Here is a 20394-nt window from a genome sequence, read left to right as displayed (position 1 = left end):
TGTCTGAATTGTGGTAAGTGAATCTGAGTCAAATACCCAAATATCAGAATCAGAGCATCAGTTTATTCTATGGGGGGAGCAGATATTACAAACTAAAAGAAAAGCAAGTAGAAAGTAGAACATTATAGATCTAGAGGAGCACAAACTGAGGGGCAAAAGAAATCTGCAGTTCAATCTATAGTTGCTCTATCAACTGGGTTTTATCTTTGTAAAGTCAACGCACATCTTCTAATAGGAAGTGACAACAGCAGGCAGCCATTTCCCAGTCCCTAAATGAGTGACTCACGTTGTCAGCACACCACAAATCTCATCAGGGTACAGTGTCAGCAGCTTTCCTTCCAGTATCCTCAACATCTCATAGACTCAGCATATACTGAGCTGGCTCATAAAACTTTGGGGGAATCAAACCACTCTCTCCTCTTAGAAACAACAGGGTGGACTTTGTGCTATGTAACAATAACAAGTACAACATCAAATTCAAGAAGACATTTTCATTCGCATTTGAATTCCAGTTTAACAACTACTCTGTTGTTCTCAATTGACCTTCACCTCTAAGCGTTTGTTGAATTTTTTGCTCAAGAAGTATTTTCTCTCATGATACTTGAGACATTATCTAACAATGTTGTTCAAGACATGGCATAATATACATCAGGGGTCAGTAAGCTACAACTGATGGGCCTAATTTTTTAAATAAAATTTTATTGGAACACAGTCATGTCCATTTGTTTACATGTTGCTCTGGCCACGTTCCTGCTAAAATGGTGAAGTTGAGGGTCTACGACAGAGATTGCTGGGCCTCAAAGGTGGAACTATTTACTAACTGAGTCCTAGGAGAAAAAGTTTGCCAACTTTTAGCATAGAGGAAGAAAAGTTACATTTAGAAACCAGAATCTTGAAAGGAATTCATCGTCACCTATTTCATAAGATACTTCATAAAGCCTTAGTAAGAACACATACAGAAAAAAAAAAATTCTGTATCTCTCTCAAATAGAGATGAATGTTGAAAATTACTTGTAAAATATAAAACATTATATATTCAAGTTTTTACCATATATATTAGGGGATATTTTTTATTTTTTTGTTTTGATTTCCTATTGATCATCCAACAAATAATCATTGAGCACATCAGTTATTCTATTAGCTACGAGACATACAACAGCAAGTAAGATAGGAAGACTTTCTGATCTTAAGGCATTCAAAATCTTGAATATCCTAAGATGATTTAGCATAGGCTAAATACAGAGTTTAGATTAAAAAGTACTTAAAAAAAACTTTTAGATGTGCCAATTTTCCCCCTAACAATGTTCCATTACCTCCCCAAATAGATTCTTTGGTGCACACTGATATACTGTTCTTCTTATTATTATTTTTAAATAAACTCGGGCTGTTTCATGTGAATTAAATATAACACTGACATTTACTAGAACGTTTTGACAAAAGCTCTTGATTATCAATTGTATGATATTGTAAGAACTTTCATTCTTTAAGAAAAATAATATGAAGATATAGACACTATCCTGCTTACAAAAGAAAATCTACATTGAATCACTGTTACACTCTTGAAACTAATATAATATTATAAATCAACTATACTTCAATAAAAAAGTTCATATTTGATAGCAACTAGTTGATTATCCTCAAATATGATATTAAAATATCGAATCTTTGGATTGTGACAGCAGCCTCAGAGACAGTGTTCAGAAGACAAAGTGAAGCTATAAAAAGTATTTTTTTCCTTAAAGAGAATGCAGTACCACACTACACAACTCCATGAAATATGAAATTAATATACATCTAATGAGAAAGCATCCCTTTCTATATTTACTTATTTTTTGGAACATGTAAAAACATAGAAAATTATGAAAAAAGAACATGAACTTTTTCTGTTCCAGAATCCCAGTCGGGATTCTGTAGAAGGCCCTGCATTAAGGCAGAAGTGTTACTGACTAAAGTTCAACAATTTTGATTCAATTTATACAACTGGTCTCAGCCTGAAAAACAAATAATAAACTCATCCTGGGGAAAAAAAACAAAAACTAAACTCAACAGTTCATCATTTCTAATACCACTTATGGAATTTTTGTGAATTATCTGAAAATTTCTGAGTGAAATTTGTTACTTTACCATGTATGAAAAATTCTGGATGGTATTTTAAAGGAAGAATTAATAAAATTGTACATTGAAATCATTTATAAAAGTTAAAATGGAAAACTGACGAGAAAATTTGGGACAGTGCTTTTATGTTTCATCAGCCTAGCAATAGACCTCAGATCAGAATCAGTGATATTTTTACTCTTCATTGTATCTGCTTAATATGTCAGTGGGCAAAGTGAGTAAGGTCCATATTTTTTAAACTTTCCTGTATAGGATATTATTGTCTCAAAAATCCTCCAAAGCCACTACCACATGTGATTTCATGAACAGTGATATTAACACTCAGAGCTGGTGTTATTGACGCATAAGTTTGGTCATTAGCAATTCATGGGGCTAAAGAATACTGGAAACTGGATGCAATGTTTAGCCAAACCATGTGAAAAAGGAGGGAGCACAGTGGAGCTGAGAGTGGTTTGACCACTGGAAAAAATAAATCTGGTCAAACATTCCGGGTGTATTGCAGATAGAAAATTGTGCTGTGATGGGAAATTGAGTGTTGTGCTTTTTCAGCATTGACTCTAGCATTACATAGCCCCATATCTGACACCCAGCCTTGCCATTCCCTATGTCTAGAAACATGGAAATTCTACTTAACCTGCCCCAACACATTCATTTGTAAACCAAAGATGCAAGGTCTCATGTCATAGCTTTCTAGTAAATGGCATAACAGATGGAAAAGACTTAGCACAGTGCCTGGGACACAGGAGAGTTAACAAATGTGTAATGTATCAGTAATCATGTTTTATTTAATTTCTCTACTTCTATATAAATACAGCAAAGAGTGAGGGAGGAATAAAGGCTTAAAATCTATGTTTCCCAAGCACATACAGGCTTAGAGGCACATGCTTTTGATTAGCTGATAAGAAAACTTATATAGAGTAGTAAGTAGCTACTTAGTCTAAGAGAGCGTGTGATTTAGGGAAGATAGTTTATCGTTTTTAAAGAGGATAAATTAAACTTTGGATCTTTCTATCAAAGACTGTCCTTGAAAAACTCATCAAGGTAAGTAGTTTTGCAAGGAATTAAAGTCAGAGCCTGAATTACAGTGATTTTGTGACCAATGATGCATTTTCTGAAGGCTCTTATTACCTCCTAATTATATATTTAATACCAGTTGCAAAAACGTACTGAGAAAGGTTGTGATCTATAAATAGTAATACTATATCATTCCCAAATTAAAACCTGTTTAGAAGGCAAATGATGTTATGCAAATTAACATCAAATAACTTTGACATATTTGTGTATTAACTGACACATTGATTTTATTATATTTGCAGGTCTATAAAATATCTATATTCAAAAGTATTTAAAATATTAAATAACATCTGTTGGCATTAAAGAAAAATAAATTAAACCCTTAAGCTCTTCAAAGATTCATTTTATTGTTATAAAATTTAAAGTTATTACAACTTCAATTAAACCTTCCTATAGATCATATTTTTAATTGAGAAAATACTCTCTTAGAGCCAATTGGAATTTTCTAAAATTCACCCACTTCCACTACGATAGTAAATAAAAAGCAATATCAAAACCTAGAAGGAATGGTAGAAATCAGTCCCACCCTTAAAGACCTATGGAAGGCAGGGGTGGTACCCATTGTACAGGCTTGCTAGTAAATGACATAATACATAGAAAACAGTTGGCATAGGGCCTGATCCATAATAAGACTAAATAAATGTTAAGTATATTAATACTATTTTTCTATTTGATTTCTCTGATTGTATAAAATTCCAACCAATGGTTGATTTCAGGTCTATGATATCACCAGTAAATTCACCACAAAGCCAATATGTCTGCAAAGGGGACAGTGAGTGTAGCTCCATAAACACAACCAAGATGTAGCCTCACTTGCAGGTGCTATGCTGTTGTATCTTTATAATGGTATGTTCACTAGAGAAAATTAACATAGTCTTGGGTATAAAATTCTATGCAACCATCTCCATAACTTTATCCTTTGTAGATTTAAAGAACTATGTTCCCAAAAGGAAAAATAAAATAAAATAAAATTTCCAAAGGGAAAAAAATACACAGAAAGAAATCTATTGAAATGTATGCTTAAAAATACAAGTTCAGTATCCCAAGAAAGATTTGAACAGCTTATTCCATCTTGTTCACATCCTCATATATGTTCTTAGAGTTTCTCCTCATATCCATTCTCTACTGTCCATTCTAGAATCTCCACCCTCTTAACAAACACCTCTCCTTGTTTCAGTGGCTTAACTGGTGGTGTGACCCTGAACCTCACGTTAGGTCATTCCCAGGCCAAGATTATTGCACTTGTCCTTTACTATCAAAGTTGACAACTGAGTATCAAGAACATCCAAGTGAACCAAATGGTACCAAACATATTCTTCCCTTTCTCCAATGTGTAACAGCAGCCCTATCTCTAATTAACAAAGAGTATCAGGTAACCCTCCCAAGACAATGCTTCACCTTCCTGCCTGTTAGTCCATTGGCACAAGTTGTCCGAAGTGTTCAATGGTCACCTGTATCTTATGATGAGAATGACATAGTTATGATGCTAGCCTTTAAGAACATTTGTGTGTTTCCACTTGCCTTTTACTGTCTTTGTCTTTGCCATGGAGCTTTCCACAGAGATGTTCCCCTGACCCCATTTTGAGCCCCAGATTGTGAACATTTGGAGCAGACTTGAGCCCAAACTCAGAGAAAGGCCAAGCCTAGATGGATCCATAGTATGAACAAGAGTTTCTACACTGGGCTCATCCTAGATCATCCAACCCCAGCCAACCCAAAGTTTTATGAGTGAAAAATGATGTGTTTTAAGTCTCAGAATTTTCACTAGGTTTGTTACACAGAGAAAACTAACTAATACATAAATTGATAACTGCAGGTGGGGTGCTGATGGAATAGAAACCTACACTTTGTGGCAATATGTTCTTTGGAACCCTATGGAAAGAAGTGAAGAAACAAATAGAAGGCTGGAAAATGACTGTGAAACTGTCGTATGTTTGGAGAAGTGGCTAACCAAGACATTTGGGAAAATTGACAAATGTAGATTTTTGAAGATAAACAATTTACCTAGTGTACTGTTAGACTAGATAAGGGTAATTTATAGGCAGAAGGATGTAACTGTGAGCACATGTGGATCATTCCTGAACCCAAGGAGCTAAGCCCAGGTGGATTCAAGGCCTGTGGAGGAGCTGTCAACTAAGCTATCCAGAGATGCACCCACAATAACACAGGATGCTCTCTACACCACTGAATTGTGGGGTGGCTTGTTATTCAGCAAAATTTAAACCCTGTAGCACAAAAAAACAAGAGAGTTGAACCAATTCTAAGTGTCCCGTTTTTTAAATGAAATTTTGTATAAAAAATTACTGTAGTCGACAGGTATAAGGAAGTTTGGGAACCAGTGAAAAGAAAAAAACATGAAAAAAAGAAAAAAGTAGAAAATTGTAAGTTGGTACAACCACTATGGAGAATAGTATGGAGGTTCCTTAAAAAGCTAAGTATAGAGCTACCATATGATCCTGCAATCCCACTCTTGGGGATATATCCAGAGAATACCATAATTCGAAAAGATACAGGCACCCAAATGTCCATTGCAGCACTATTTATAATAGCTAAGACATGGAAGCAACCTAAATGTCCATCAACAGATGAATGGATAAAGAAGATGTGATATATATATATATATATATATATACACACACACACACATATATATACATATATATGTAATGGAATATTACTTGGCCATAATAAAGAAAGAAATAATGCCATCTTCAGACACGTGGATGGCCTAAAAATTATTATACTAAGTGAAGTTACTCAGAGAAAGACAAATATCATATGATATCACTTATATGTGGAATCTAAAAAAAATGATACAAATGAGCCTATTTACAAAACAGAAACAGACTCACAGACACAAAAAACAAACTTATGGTTACCAAAGGGGAAAGGTCAGGGGAAGAATAAATTAGGAATTTGGGAGTAACATATACACATTTCTATATAAAAAGTATCAATAGATAACCAACAAGGACCTACTGTATAACACAGGGAACTATACTCAATAGTTTGTAATAACCTATATGGGGAAAGAATCTGTAAACAATATATATTTATAAACTTCTATGTATATAGGTATAGTAGGTCCTTGTTGGTTATCTATTTTATATATAGTAGTATATGTGTGTGTGTGTGTATATATATATATATATATATATACACATATATAACTGAATCATTTTGCTGTATACCTGAAACTACCACAACATTGTAAATCAACTTCTAAAAAAAAAAGATGCTTGAAATAATTTCTATGCGCTTCAATTTGTTAAGGATTGAAAAAAACACAAAACAATGGCTGATATATCAGGAACAGGATGGTCTGAGGTAAACGGTATCAAGGAATGTAAAGGTCATTTGACCAGAGAAAAAAGCATGAACTATGGGAAAAAGAGGAGTTGGGGAAGAAAATACTTGTGGAAAGGGTATTAGGGAAAAATGAAGTGTGGCGAGTAAGGTGGAGAAGAAAAATTATATTAGTGAACATTCTATAATTGCGGATTGAATAAATTCATTTACTCATACTCTAAAATATCATAGGGAATTTATATTGAAACAAGGATTGGCGTAAGTCAACTTTTAGAGCACTTAGATTTTTGTAAAATACTATGCTAAGTGCTGAGAGAGAAAAACTTCTCCCTTTAAGTGTAAAACATAAGTTCACAAGGCACAGCCCAAATATTAAATTAATGTAAACAAAACTGTCAGTTGCATGCAAAATAAATATATAGTTTTCCCAATTTTTTTCTTCTTATTCCCAAATATTTTATTTTTTTCCATCATAGTAACCTCTATAAACATACAATTTCTACTATGTTCGGGAAACAACAACAACAGCACAGCTCAGTTTTCCTGTTTGCTCCCTCTCTCTCTCTTTCTTTCACCTTCCCTCTGTGATATATAAACATCCTGATGTTGGATGTGTTTTAAAAGTACTTAGATTAAATGTAGCCTTGACAGTTCCTTTTTTTTTTTTTTAATTGTTCAAATGATTGATTACGGATGTGCTACAAGCATCTTGTTTTCTGTGGACTGTGATGTTTTCCAAGGAAGTTTAAAAATAAATAAATAACACGGAAACTGTTAAAAATGCATTGTCCTATTGCTTTGGGGTTTGGAGTAATCATAGCGAAAATGCTTTGCTGGCTGATTTCATGTTATGGGCTGGGCTCTTTTCTCCAAGCACAGTCATAAAATTGCTTTGCCATTTTTTTCGATTACCAATAAAAACTGTCAAAGAGCCATGCTCAAAAGTGAGTCGTTAGCTGAAGTCAGCTCTTTTATTTATATTTAATGGACCCACAGTACCTCTAGCATTTAATATGCCAAACAAGATATAAGCATCCAAACAATTATCTGCTACTCTAATGCAACATAATGCTTTAATTATTTATATTCATGTTCACAATATAACCCATTTACACAATTCTAAAAGGAGAAATATTAATCACTTTCAATCACAGATGTTATTCCAGAGAAAATACCTGTAATGCAACAAATTACCATAATATCTGAAGCATAGCAACGTATGTAAGCATTTGTCAATCTAATAAAACTGTATCCATTAAGACATTTAAGAGACTTTTTGGTTGGTTCAGAGGCATAGAGCATATGCTGCTAAATTACATAATATAAAGGTTTCCTAATGATGAGCATGAACACAATTAGTATGTGTTCTTAATCATTAGTGTTGGTGGCAAAAATGTTGTCACCCATGACTTATGGGATTCAAATAATGATGCAAAAAACAGGGAAGAACAGTGCTAGATAAAACAATGACTTTACAGAGGAAGAAAAAAACTGGTGATGTGTCATTTATAGGATTAAAGGTTATAAGTGATGGTGGCGCAGAGCCTGAATGATTTCTTCACTGAAAGAATAACTCATGAAATGCATTGAACAGCTGAATATGTCTATTCAGCATATATCTGAACTGTATTGTGATGGCAAAGAATGTCTTTTGCTTCCCTATGAATTCCAAAGAATTGTAGATGCCTAGATGAGGGAAAGGACTTGACACCAATTCAATCTCCATATTTTGAAATCATGGAGGCCAAGTAATATGCTTTGTTAAACCATTAGTCTTACTCATTTATAATGTGATCTGTGATTATGTGAAAGCAGGAAAACCCAAGAGGCCTAAATTATGTAGGGCAAAACGCCATTTAAAAGCAAGGGCAGGCTTCCATTGTTGTGATTAATTTTTGTCTCCATCTGTACACTGCACAATGAAACTTTTGTGCACCATCCATACAAATCAGCAGACACACTGTTTTAGTGAAAAGAGCAGAAGCTTTGAACAAAGCAAAACAACAAGTGCAAATCATCAGCCACTGTTGGGCTGTGCAACCTTCTCTCCATCAGTGAAATAAAGCTAACAATACATATTGTACAGGATTCTTGGATGAAAGGAAAGCAACAATGTGAAAAGTTCCTCCACACTCTGGGAAAACAGTACTCTACAATGGTTGGTTCCTTTTCCCTTTTCTTACTACCTTCATACAAAATAAATGTGATTTATCTGCTATCTACTCTTAACTGTAAAATTGAGATGAAGATGCTAGTGATTTAAAAATTTGCTTTGGAATTCCTGTGAAATTTAGCACTATTTTTGATTGGAAAATACATTCATAGATGTTTTAAGAACAGCTAAGTAGATGAGGGTGAGATTGTGGGCTGGTATGCAGTGTCAAAGGTGGTGAAGCTATGCAGCATAAAATGGGAACGTAAGTTGGGAGTATCTTGGGCAGTCAAGGAAAAAGTGAGTGAGGCAAGCAATAGAATGGATAGAAAACAGAGCTGATCAGTCAGCATGCTTTCTGAGATGTGTTTCACTGCCTACCACAGTATTAATTCTTAAATGGACTATTGATGCATTTTCAGTGTTACCCTCTTGATCAATTCTGCAGCTATGCAATACTTTAAAAAATTTAGCTCTCAACATTTACCAGAATAAAATACTTAATAATTCTTCCCATGGTATAAAGAGTACAAGAAGTATATATTACAAGATCTGGAAAGAATGTCACAGTGGTTATGGGAAAAGAAAGAGATTAATATCAATATATCAAACTCATATATCTAAATGGTCACTTGATATATTTATTCTAACACGGCCCTAAACAAATGAAAAACAAAACCCTTTTAATCCCAGTCCTCCATATTTGTTGCTATTCTAGTCTTGCCCTTTTGTAAATTATAAATATCCAACAAGGTACTTAGGCTAATAATTCCAGGCTAATTATTAATATCTCTGTCTCATGCCACATTAAATTCATTGACAAATGCTCTCAACTCTACCACCAAAATGCATCCTATTCCAAACATTTCTCTTCGTTTGAACTGTAACTACCATAGAACAGAGAAGGTTCTTTTAACCAAGTCTTTTAAAATAGCCTCCTCCTCAACCAGAGTAATTCGTCTTCTGCAGAGGAGGTAAGGTACTCTTTTGAAAATACAAATTAGATAACATCACTTCCGTATTTGTTCACCTTGATCATGTATGTGACCCTTCTTTCTGTTCTGCAAACATGTTAACTTGTTTCTGCCTTAAGCCTTTATCCATACTGTTCCTCGTCCTCTAAATGATGTTCCCCCAGAATGTGGCTCGAAGGGCTTTTTCTCAACATTAAATCTCAGTTCAAGTATCATTTACTCAGAGAGGATTCTTCTCTGATACAGTGTCTTAAGTGCCCTCCCAATTATATTCTATGACCTTATTCTGTGTTATTATGCATAAAGCTCTTGTGACTATCTGAAATAGTCTTATGTCTCTTATTAGAATGCAAACTTTTAGAAAGCAAAGTATTTAAGGCTCCTGCTTGTTGTAGTCTGGATCAGCATGTTAGTCATTTGTGGATATTGGCAGAGGACTAAATACTTCTGGGTCAGAAACAAAGAATTTTATTAATTATGAAGCAGCAAGTATCATGTTTCATCTTGAGTTAATTCCTCATGCTTCCCCACCCCCCAAGTCCCATGAGCGCTGGCAGAGAAGCACAGGTGGGTTTGCCTTACACATAAGGAGTGATTGGCTTGGGCAGTGCATTGGTTTTACAGCCTGCTCTTTGTATATTGCCAGTAAAACTCTGAGGAAGGGTTGGTGAGCAGTAGTCTGGGCCTCATTCTTGGCAGTCCCAAAAAGAGGATGCAACGGCATTCAAGGCCCATGGCAGACTGCACCTCACCAAAATTCATTCCTTAACCTGACAGATTCTCGAATGAACTTGAATTTTCACATGAGTGTATCATATCATTCCATCAGCTACTCTCAGTCTGACCAAGAGAGGCTAGAACCCAATCTACTTAATTTGTTTTTACAGCATGAAGTTAAGGCTGCTATCAACATGACTCCAAAATGAGCAAAATAAGGCCAACCAAATAAGACCAAACAAAAGTATTGAGTTCACCATACCCTCCCCCTAACCCCCAGGCCTAAGACACACAAACCGTATACAAGTCCCAAACTGATTGAGCTGAAAATAAGTTTCAGTCTTGCTATGGTCAATGCTCAACCATGATGGCACCCTGATTTCAGAACTGTTCCAACCTCCAGAACTGTGAGAAATAAATGTCTGTTTTATACAAGCCATCCAATCTGTGGTATTTTGTTATAGCAGCCTGAAGGGGCTAAGGCAACTCCCGTGAGTCCCTTTTGGAGAGGCTGTCAGCTGGTGGGGAGTTGTGTCTACCAGGTTGGCCTGAGATTGCTGTTAGGGGAATGAAAGAAAGAATTTCTAAATTCTAAAAAATCTAAAGTTGAATTTTGAGAAGATTAGTTATGTATTTAATAGAAGTTTCACTTTTCAGCAAAACCTATTGGGTCTTAAAGAATATTTAATAATTAAATGACATCTGTCCTAATATAAATTATATTGTTTAGTTATCACTATCTCCATGTATTTATTTATTAAGAAGTTATAGGTTAAGTTTAGAGTTCTAATCACTATATTTGAACATGTATAAATGTTTCTGAAAATTAAACTTCTGGGAAATCATTTAATCTCTACTCCCAAGAAAGTTACAAGTGCATTTTGCATCTCTGCTGTTAGAATAGGTCACTCTGAATGTATTATACCAACTCTGTATCATGTGTGTGAGGGAGAAAAGGAGGGAGAGACAGAGAGAGAACATGAACATACAGACAAGTTTTCTGAGAAATAAACTGAATGGAATCCATGTCCACCGAATTTACTTTAAAGTCTTTCTTCAGAGAGTTTATATTTATAAAAATGATAATTGCTTATTTGTTTAGAAATAAGAGGCATGCTATTTCACTCTTCTTTTTTATTGATGTATAGTTGACTTACAATATTATATTATTTTCAGGTGTACAACAGTGATTTGATATTTTTATATATTATGCACCATACAAACTTAGTTCAATATTATCGACTATTTTCCCTGCACTGTGCATTATATCCCCATGACTTATTTATTTTATAACTGGTGGTTTGTATGTCTTAGTCCCCTTCACCTTACTCTGGTTTGATCTCATATGAATAAAGACACTGTTAAATAGAGTGCATGTATAGTACAGGGATAGGATTAGTAGGATGCAAATAAATGGTTAGCCACCGGCTCTTTGATGAGAAGAGTATGTACCTGTCTACACATGATTTCATTATAAGTTTTACTAATATAAAGGAAGTGTATCGTAAAACTTACAAATGTCAATAAAACATTTACTATGCTTTATTATAAATTCATAAGTCATTTGATTCCTGAATACATTGACTGATTTTTCCTGAGCACTTGTGCCCAAGTCCAAGCAAGAGTTGCAATTGACAAACGACCATGGCAGTGACGTGAAAGTTGTTTGGTAGTTTCCTTTAAGTGAAAATGTGAAAATGTGAATTTTCAGGTAGACACAACTAGCAGGTAGACACAACTTCTCACTGGCTGACAGCCTCTCCAAAAGGGACTCACGGGAGTTGCCTTAGCCCATTCAGGCTGCTATAACAAAATACCACAGATTGGATGGCTTGTATAAAGAGAAAATCCCCTATGTCTCTGGAGGGGCGGGGAAGAGAAGAGTGATATTGTGGAATATACCCAGAGCTTTCTCCATAACGAAAGTTCTTCTTTCCAAGGAAAGGACCAAAGCCTTATTCCAGCTGTGGGAAATGTATCCTCAACTCCAGCACAGTCCAGCCTTCCTATTTCATCTGAGGGGATTCAAAGTGGGGAGCTATGTGACTGGAGGAAAACTTAGGAAGGAAGGTAGCAGCCCAGAAACACAGAACCATTACAAGGCTGAGAATTTAATCATAAGTTTATAGATCATACCCCTCCCCCACAATTTAACATCTCATTTACAGAACTCCAATATGATAACTGCTGAAAGGCACAGCCTGTGTGTGAGGAGGAATAAAGCTCAAAGTTAAGAAGGGAGATAAAACCAAGGACACCAAAAAAATTTAAAGCCTATGGCAACTTCAGCTATGGCAAAATTTTAGTAAAACCATACACTTAGCCAGATTAATATAAAACCTCAAACTACCGGTGAGTCGAAGTAATTTTCTATTACCTGATACAACGTGTCTACCTTTCAACCAGAAATTAGAAAGCATGGTAAAAGGCAAGAAAAAAAGAGTCTAAATAGACAAAGCTAGCATCAGAACAAGACTAAGACACAGCATAGATGTTAGAATTATCAGACAGGGACTTTAAAATAAATGTGGTCAATATGTTAAGGATTCTAATGCATGTTGACTGCATGCAATGGCAAATGAGTACTGTAAGCACAGATGTGTAAAGAAGAAAAAAAGAAATGTTAGAGATCAAAAAATCTGCAACAGCATTAAAAATGCCTTTGATGAGCTTACCAGTACTGCACACGGCTAATGAAAAAAGTCAGTGAGCTTGACGAGAGGGCAATACAAACTCCCAAACTGAAATGCAAAGAAAAAAAACCCCAGTACATTGAATATTTGTGGGATAATATCCAAAGGTGTAATATACACATGAAATCCAACACTGTATAAAACAAATTTTATACTATTACTGAATGGGACTTATTCCAGGAACGTGAGGCTGGTTCGACACTTAGAATTTGACCAACGTAATCCACCACATTAACAGGCTAAAGTAGAAGGAGCATATGATAGTATCAATAAATGCTGTTCCCTTAAGACAGAGAAAAATAAAAGGATGCCCTTCTCACCAGTCTTATTCAGCATCATACTGAAAGTCCTATCTGGTGCAAGAAGACAAGAAAAGGAAAGATTAAAAGAAAGACATGAAACTTTTACAAAAAATTCAAAGGTGACGTGATTGTCTATAGAGAAAAATTCCAAAAAATTTACAAAAAAACTGCTGGAACTAATAGCAAGGTCACACAAAACAAGTTTAATATAAAATATCAATTAATTTCCTAAATGCAAACAATGAACAAATGGAATTTGAAATGTTAAAAAAAATACCATTTTCAATAGCACCAAGAAAAATGAAATATTTAGGTATAGATATACAAGATATATACAAACTATATATATATATATACATATATGGAAAAAGATGAAATTCTGATAAAAAACTTAAAATTATCTAAATAAATGGAGAGAACTTCCATGTTTATGGATTAAGATTCAACATTGTCAAGAAGTCAACTCATTCCAACTTGATCTATAGATTAATGTAACACCAATTAAAATTCCAGAAAGATATTTTGTAGATGTTGACAAACTGATTCTACAGTTTATAAGAAAAGTCAAAAGATCTAGACTAGCCAACACAATACCGAAGAAAAAGAACAAAGTTGGGAGACTTACATTGCCTGATTTCAAGACTTACTTTAAAACTACTGTGATCAATACAGGATTTTATTGGAGAAAGAATAGACACATATTTCAGTGGAACACAATAGAGGCCCAGAAAGAGCCCCATATAAATATCGGCAACTTAGTATTGACCAAAGATCAAAGGCAATTTGATGATATTGGATATTCTTTTCAACAAATGGTGGTAGAAAAATTGTATGTTTATATGTGGAAAAAAAAATCTAGACACACTTTCACAGAAAAGAATTCAAAATGGATCAAAAACCTAATTGTAAAATGCAAAATAATAAAGCTTCTGGAAGAAAATACAGGACAAAATCTGTATAATTCTGGGTTTGATGATACAACAACAAATGAACCAGTCATGAAAAATGAATTGATACTTTTAAGTTTATTAAAACTAAAAACTTCTGCTCAGTAAATAACACTATTAAAGGCAAGCCACAGATTGAGAAAATAAATTTACAAAATACATATCTGAATAAGAGCATACAGCGAAAACAAACAAAAATCTTTTAAATAAGAAATTTTTAAAAATTAAAAATAATAAGAAATTTTCATAAGAAGAAATTTTAAAAAATTAAAAGTGGACCAAATATAGATGACAAGTGTAGTAAAAGATATGCAATATTATTTGTCATCAGACAATTTCAAAATAAAACAACAATGAGATACCACTACACAACTATTGGAGTGGTTGATATCCTAATACCTGACAATATCAAATGCTGTTGAGAATGCAGACCAAGAGAAATCTCATTCATTGTTAGTGGAAATGCAAAATGGTACAGAAACGTTGGCAGACAATTTGGTAGTTTCTTACAAAGGTGAAAATAATCTTTATCCTATGGTCTAGCAATTGTACTTCAAGGTATTTACCCAGCTGATTTTTAAATTTATGTCCACACAAATATCGGCACGTAATAGTCACAGATTTTTTTCATAATCAACAAAACCAGCAAGTAACCAAGAAGTTTTTCAACAAGAGAAGTGCTCAACAAACTAGTACATTTGTACAATGTATTTTCATTGTTCTGGGAGTTATTTTTATTCTACAATGAATTATTATTGAGCAATAAATAATCAGCTATCAAGTTGCAAAAAGATATAAATGAATCTTAAATATCCTTTGCTAAGTAAAATAAACCAGTCTGGCTTATTTCTGGAAAGGCTACAAACTGCATGAGTCCAATTATAGTCTGGAAACAGAAAACTATGGACCCCATAAGAGCAGTGATCTTCAGGCATTGGCAGGAGGGTTTAAGAAGGTGAAACAAGGGGAATTTTAAAGAAACAATTCTCTATGACATAATTTAATGCACTGTACAACGTGAATGATTCTGAAGGAATGTGGAGGGCTCAGGCTGGGGTAGGCAATATCTGTCCTGTTAAATAACTTGCATTTGACCTCTATATTAAAAATGATTTGCTCTTTAAGTGTATGAGTTAATTCCCCTGTACTCTCAAATAAATTACTTTTATTCCAAAAGTTGTCATAAAAATCAAAATAAGTACTTTTCCTTGTTCTGCTTTGATGCAATTGTTTAGCATGAACATTTTAGGGTAGAGTTTGACTAATATCTTGATATTATTGCAAATTTGCCTTCAGGGATGTATTTCTGAATGGCTGCTTTGAAGAATAAACATATAAATTTTCTCATTTGAAAGAACACACTAGATTTGTCTTTTCCTATATAAAGAAAAAATCAGGGCACAATGGAATTAGGCAGATGTCGCTCATTCATTAAACATAATCTCATTCACCTTCTCTATTTCTAATTGTAATTTCTTAATTAAGTTAATAGAGACAAGCGCTGTGAATGTGCATCTCATGGTGTGAAGAAAATATCACCCACCAAGTAACACATCCCCTACTGAGGTGATTAAATTAACAGAACTGTAATTAAATGAACAGAAACTGTTGGTTTCAGAAGTTTTCTCTTGCACAGTATTTCATAAAGTGATTAAAGGCTCTCTTATATGGCCTTAGTATTGAAATAAATTCTACAACATGTCATTTTGTTAATCTTTATTTACATGATGGTAACTGCTATAGAAACCGTCTTAGGAAACATCTAAGATACATACTCAGAAATAAGTCATGCTCACTGAGGTCAAAGTGAAATGGCATTTATATCACCTGACAGCAACAGATGCACTATGATCTGTGTAAAACTTTTTGAGGTTCTTGAATGTTTAATAATAAATATATTTTCCAATATGGTTGTCTTTCATTTCAATTTTGCAAAATATTGTATTTAACTCTCTTTTTGATAGCAGTTCATTGAGGAGAGGCTACAGAGTTGAGTATGTGGGAGTTTACAGAGTTTATAGAACAGATTAAATCATAGTCTTCCAGTAAGGCAAATGAGTATGCTTATTGGTTGAGAACATAGATTATTGTCAAATATATCTGGGTTCAAATATTTGTTCTGATAACTTTTTCTGTTGAGACCCCATTGGAGATGAGCATCTACAAACAATCCCCTCCTCTGCCCACAGGGCATATGCTCCTGTCTATGGTAGCCTAGACCTTCGAATAGACACAAAAATGTTGGCACTAGTCATTCCTCACTGTGAGCAGACAAATAGAAAGAGAGGCATCCATTTTTGCATCTGATTCATCCCTTGTCATCTAGAGTTGTGATGAGGCTGTTAGTTAAGAGTATATTGGCTTTGGCACTATTGAACTGGGCAAACTTGGGTAAATCACTTAGCCTACCTGAACCTTGTGTCATCTACATGTAAAAGTAAATAATGTTTATGTCTTAATATGGGTTCCCCCCAAAAAATCTTAAAGAGGATCATGAACAGGAATTTTATTTAGGAGTAGATCACAGGAAACAGGAATGAGGGAGTAAGGAGACTGAAACAAGGAACAACCAATAGAAAACGTCCTAAGCAAAAGAAGTTCAACTTCACAAGACTTCTGAGAAAGTTACATCGTGCCTCCCAGAGTTGTCCAACTGAGAAATTGGAAACTGGAAACTTACCTACTATATTTGCTACAATCGTTAAATTCCACTACACTGCAAGACTCATAGTGTGTGCTGAAGGGAGAAGCTGTCAGTGTGCATCTGGGCTCTGTAGGACCTGTACACTGCAACTTATTATAATGATGCTCATTTTTATTATTCTACAATGAATTATACGCTTTGAGACAGATCATCGTCTACACATTCTCTCACATAAATTGAAAATAAAAGACCTTTAATCTGCCAGGTTATAACCTATCTCATATATAGGCTGTGCAGGATGTGAACAAATGGAGATCGTTTATGTCACTTTCTTATCTTATTGCTAATGGTCCTAAAATACCTAATAATCCTTCTTTAATTTCCACTTTTAATTGGCTGTGGTAATCACCTGCATTAAATTAGTCTCGTTTAGTTTTAATAGCATCATATATTCTGCTTGTCAAAATACCTATATGAAGCCCTCTTATTGCTGAATAAAGTGCCCCCCCCTCTCCAATCCTCCCTCCCTCCTTCTTCTACCACTGCCCCTGACCCTGCACTGGCTTTGTGAGATCTTGTAGAATTCCTAACTACACTATCAGTGCAGAAGTGTTGTTGTCTACTCTTCTACTTTCAGCCTTGGGCTATACCATTCTTTCCCTCATCCCTCTCATAGTACAATCTCAGTCACATGATTTTTTAAACTATTTTTCCTCTAACCTCTTTCTTTTGTTAATTTATTCTTTCATTCAACTGTATTCTATATAATGTACAAGGTGCAGAGTTTTATCCATCAAATATGAAATACTCAATCTCTGTTTAATTATATTCTTTTCCTGGTTCTTTCTTTGGGCAAGTAGATTAATTGCTAATCTGCTTTTACTCTTTTACTTCTAGTATTCTTATTACATTTTGTAACAGTTTTTATATACTAAAAAAATATTTAGACATGATTTATTTGATACATATATAAGTAAATAACGAAAAAAAGACAATGATTACAAAGTTTGAGTGTTTCAGAATTAATAGATGAGACTTTTTTACTTGTACATATTTATTCCAGTGTTCTTGTTTTATTTTCTGTGTTTCACTGCATTTATTTTTTTCTTTATGGATATTTTTCATGTTTATACATGACATACAAAACAAAATATTCAAATCTAAATTATATAACTTAACGGATTTGTCTTTCACATCCATGTTAACACAATTCTAAGATATAGAACATTTCTCTTATATTTTTTATAATTTTTAAAAATGTATATATATTCAAGTAAATACGTGCATAGTGATATAAACGTTATATGTTTTCAACTCTTAATGATCCTAATGGAGTTTTGTTCATTAAAAATTTTATCCAAAATTTTATGCTCCAGTATTTATGCTCTACTAGTTTTTCATATTATACTTTCATTTAATTTCAACCTGAGTTCAAGCATTAACAGTCATTTACTCATTTTGTCTCATGTTTTTCCTTTCAGATTCTAGGAATGTGGAAAGTTCTTTAAAAAATTCTTATCATTGAAAATACTCAAGGTTAAATTTTTGATATACCAATTCCAAGTTCTTTGTTATGAACACTTATTCATACGTACATGATAAAAGTTAATTATTTAAGATAGTAATGCTTGTATTTATTGATTAGAAGTTTTTAAATATTGGTGCTTTTTTCTATAGATACATTAGAAATGATTGGCTATTCCATAATGGCACATATAATCTTGCTAGCTTTCATACAAGATGATTTTTTCTAAAAATCCTATCTAACCTAACTTTTAACACTTTGAACATTTTACTGTTACCTCATTACCACCCTCCTCAGCCCGCACACAAAAAGTTCATTCTTGGCATGGCATCCAAGATAAGTTTTTGCCTGGTCTTCAAACTAGAATTTTTATCTTCTCAAATCTCAGTCAAACAAATGGACCTAACTTCTCAATTAAAATAAATATTTTTCAGTTTTCAGCATATTTTATGTTTTCTTCTTTATATGTGTTTACATTTTATTTGCTGCTCCTTTGGCCACAGATATGATTTTCTCTTTCTCTCTCTGTTTCTCTCTCTCTCTCACTCTCTCCCATTTCTTTTTTCTCTGCCTGAACGTAAGATCCAGCTTACAAGTCTTGTCTAAAGAAGCTTACAAGCTTCTTTAGACAACTCAAGCTGCCACTTTGGTCTGAGAACTCATGTCATACAATATCTGGCTCAACTGAACATATGCAATATTAAGTTATAATAATTTATTTACTTGACGGCATTTCTAAGAGAATATGAAATAACTAAGGGTGGTCCCATGTCCTAGTCATCTGCATATTCCTAGCCATTCTTGGGATGCAGTATGCTGCCTGAATGAAAAAACGAATACATCCCTGGGCATTAGTGAGTTAGGCTGATGTGTCCCAGTGTTATTTTCTGGCAGAATTTTCTATATGGAATGTGTGTTTCCTTCTTAATTCCATATAATTTTGAATAAAATATGTATCTAACCATGAAATTGTTTGTGACAAAAAAATCCCTCATCTAAAGTGGGTCATAATAAAACTCACTGTTTTAAGGATGAAAGAAGCAGATTGGAGCTGCAGCATTTCTTGCATAACATTCACTTATGGACTTGTTTTCTAAGTATTTGAATGAATACAAAATGTCCCAAATGGTAAGAGATTAGGTTCTCCACATTAGCTAATCCTTTGTGAAGTAACAGCAGGCCCAGATGTCATTTAGTTCAAACCAAAGACCTCAGACATTTGGTGAAATACAGCAAAAGGAAGATGGCTTTGATATGCTAATGATTCAATGCGTTATTCATGAAGTGTCGCTCGCCCTGTACACTGATAGCAACTCTAGTAGAGAAAACAGTTATTTTACTTTGGTGCACTTAATTTCCATGATTTACTTGAAAAGTGAATATGAATAACGGGAATGCTAATCTTTGTTTTTGGAAAACCAAATTTTCGGGGAAACAACAGACTTTTTTCTTTTTTTCTTAGACCCATTTCAGATTTCTAAAGATATATCACTGTTCATAGAAGTGCAATATATGTTTACACGCCTTACATGATCTTTTGCTTCCACACACCAGTCAATTTTAAGGAATGAATGAGTCTAATGCTATACTGTAGACCAATTTCTACTAATAATAGATACATTTTATTGAATGTCTTCTATACTAAGTGTTTTGTGTATATTAGGTTATATTATGTGTATTATCATAAGAACAATTCTTAGAAAACTGAGACTCAGAGAATATACATAATTTCCTATAGTCACACACATGTAAATGTATAGAGAAAGGACTTAAAATTATGGTGACCTTGTTCCAACGGCCGTTCTTTGAACATCACTGTATTAGTTAGGATGGGCTAACTTTTACTGTAGACTCAAACAACTGCTCAATCTCGGTAAATAGCAAAATAGAAGTTTCTCTCTTGCTTACGTTCTATGTCCTATGTGGGTTAACAGAGGGACTC

The sequence above is a fragment of the Globicephala melas genome, chromosome 13, assembly GCF_963455315.2.
Source record: "Globicephala melas chromosome 13, mGloMel1.2, whole genome shotgun sequence".
NCBI lineage: Eukaryota > Metazoa > Chordata > Mammalia > Artiodactyla > Delphinidae > Globicephala > Globicephala melas.
Note: the sequence above shows the minus strand (reverse complement) of the source record.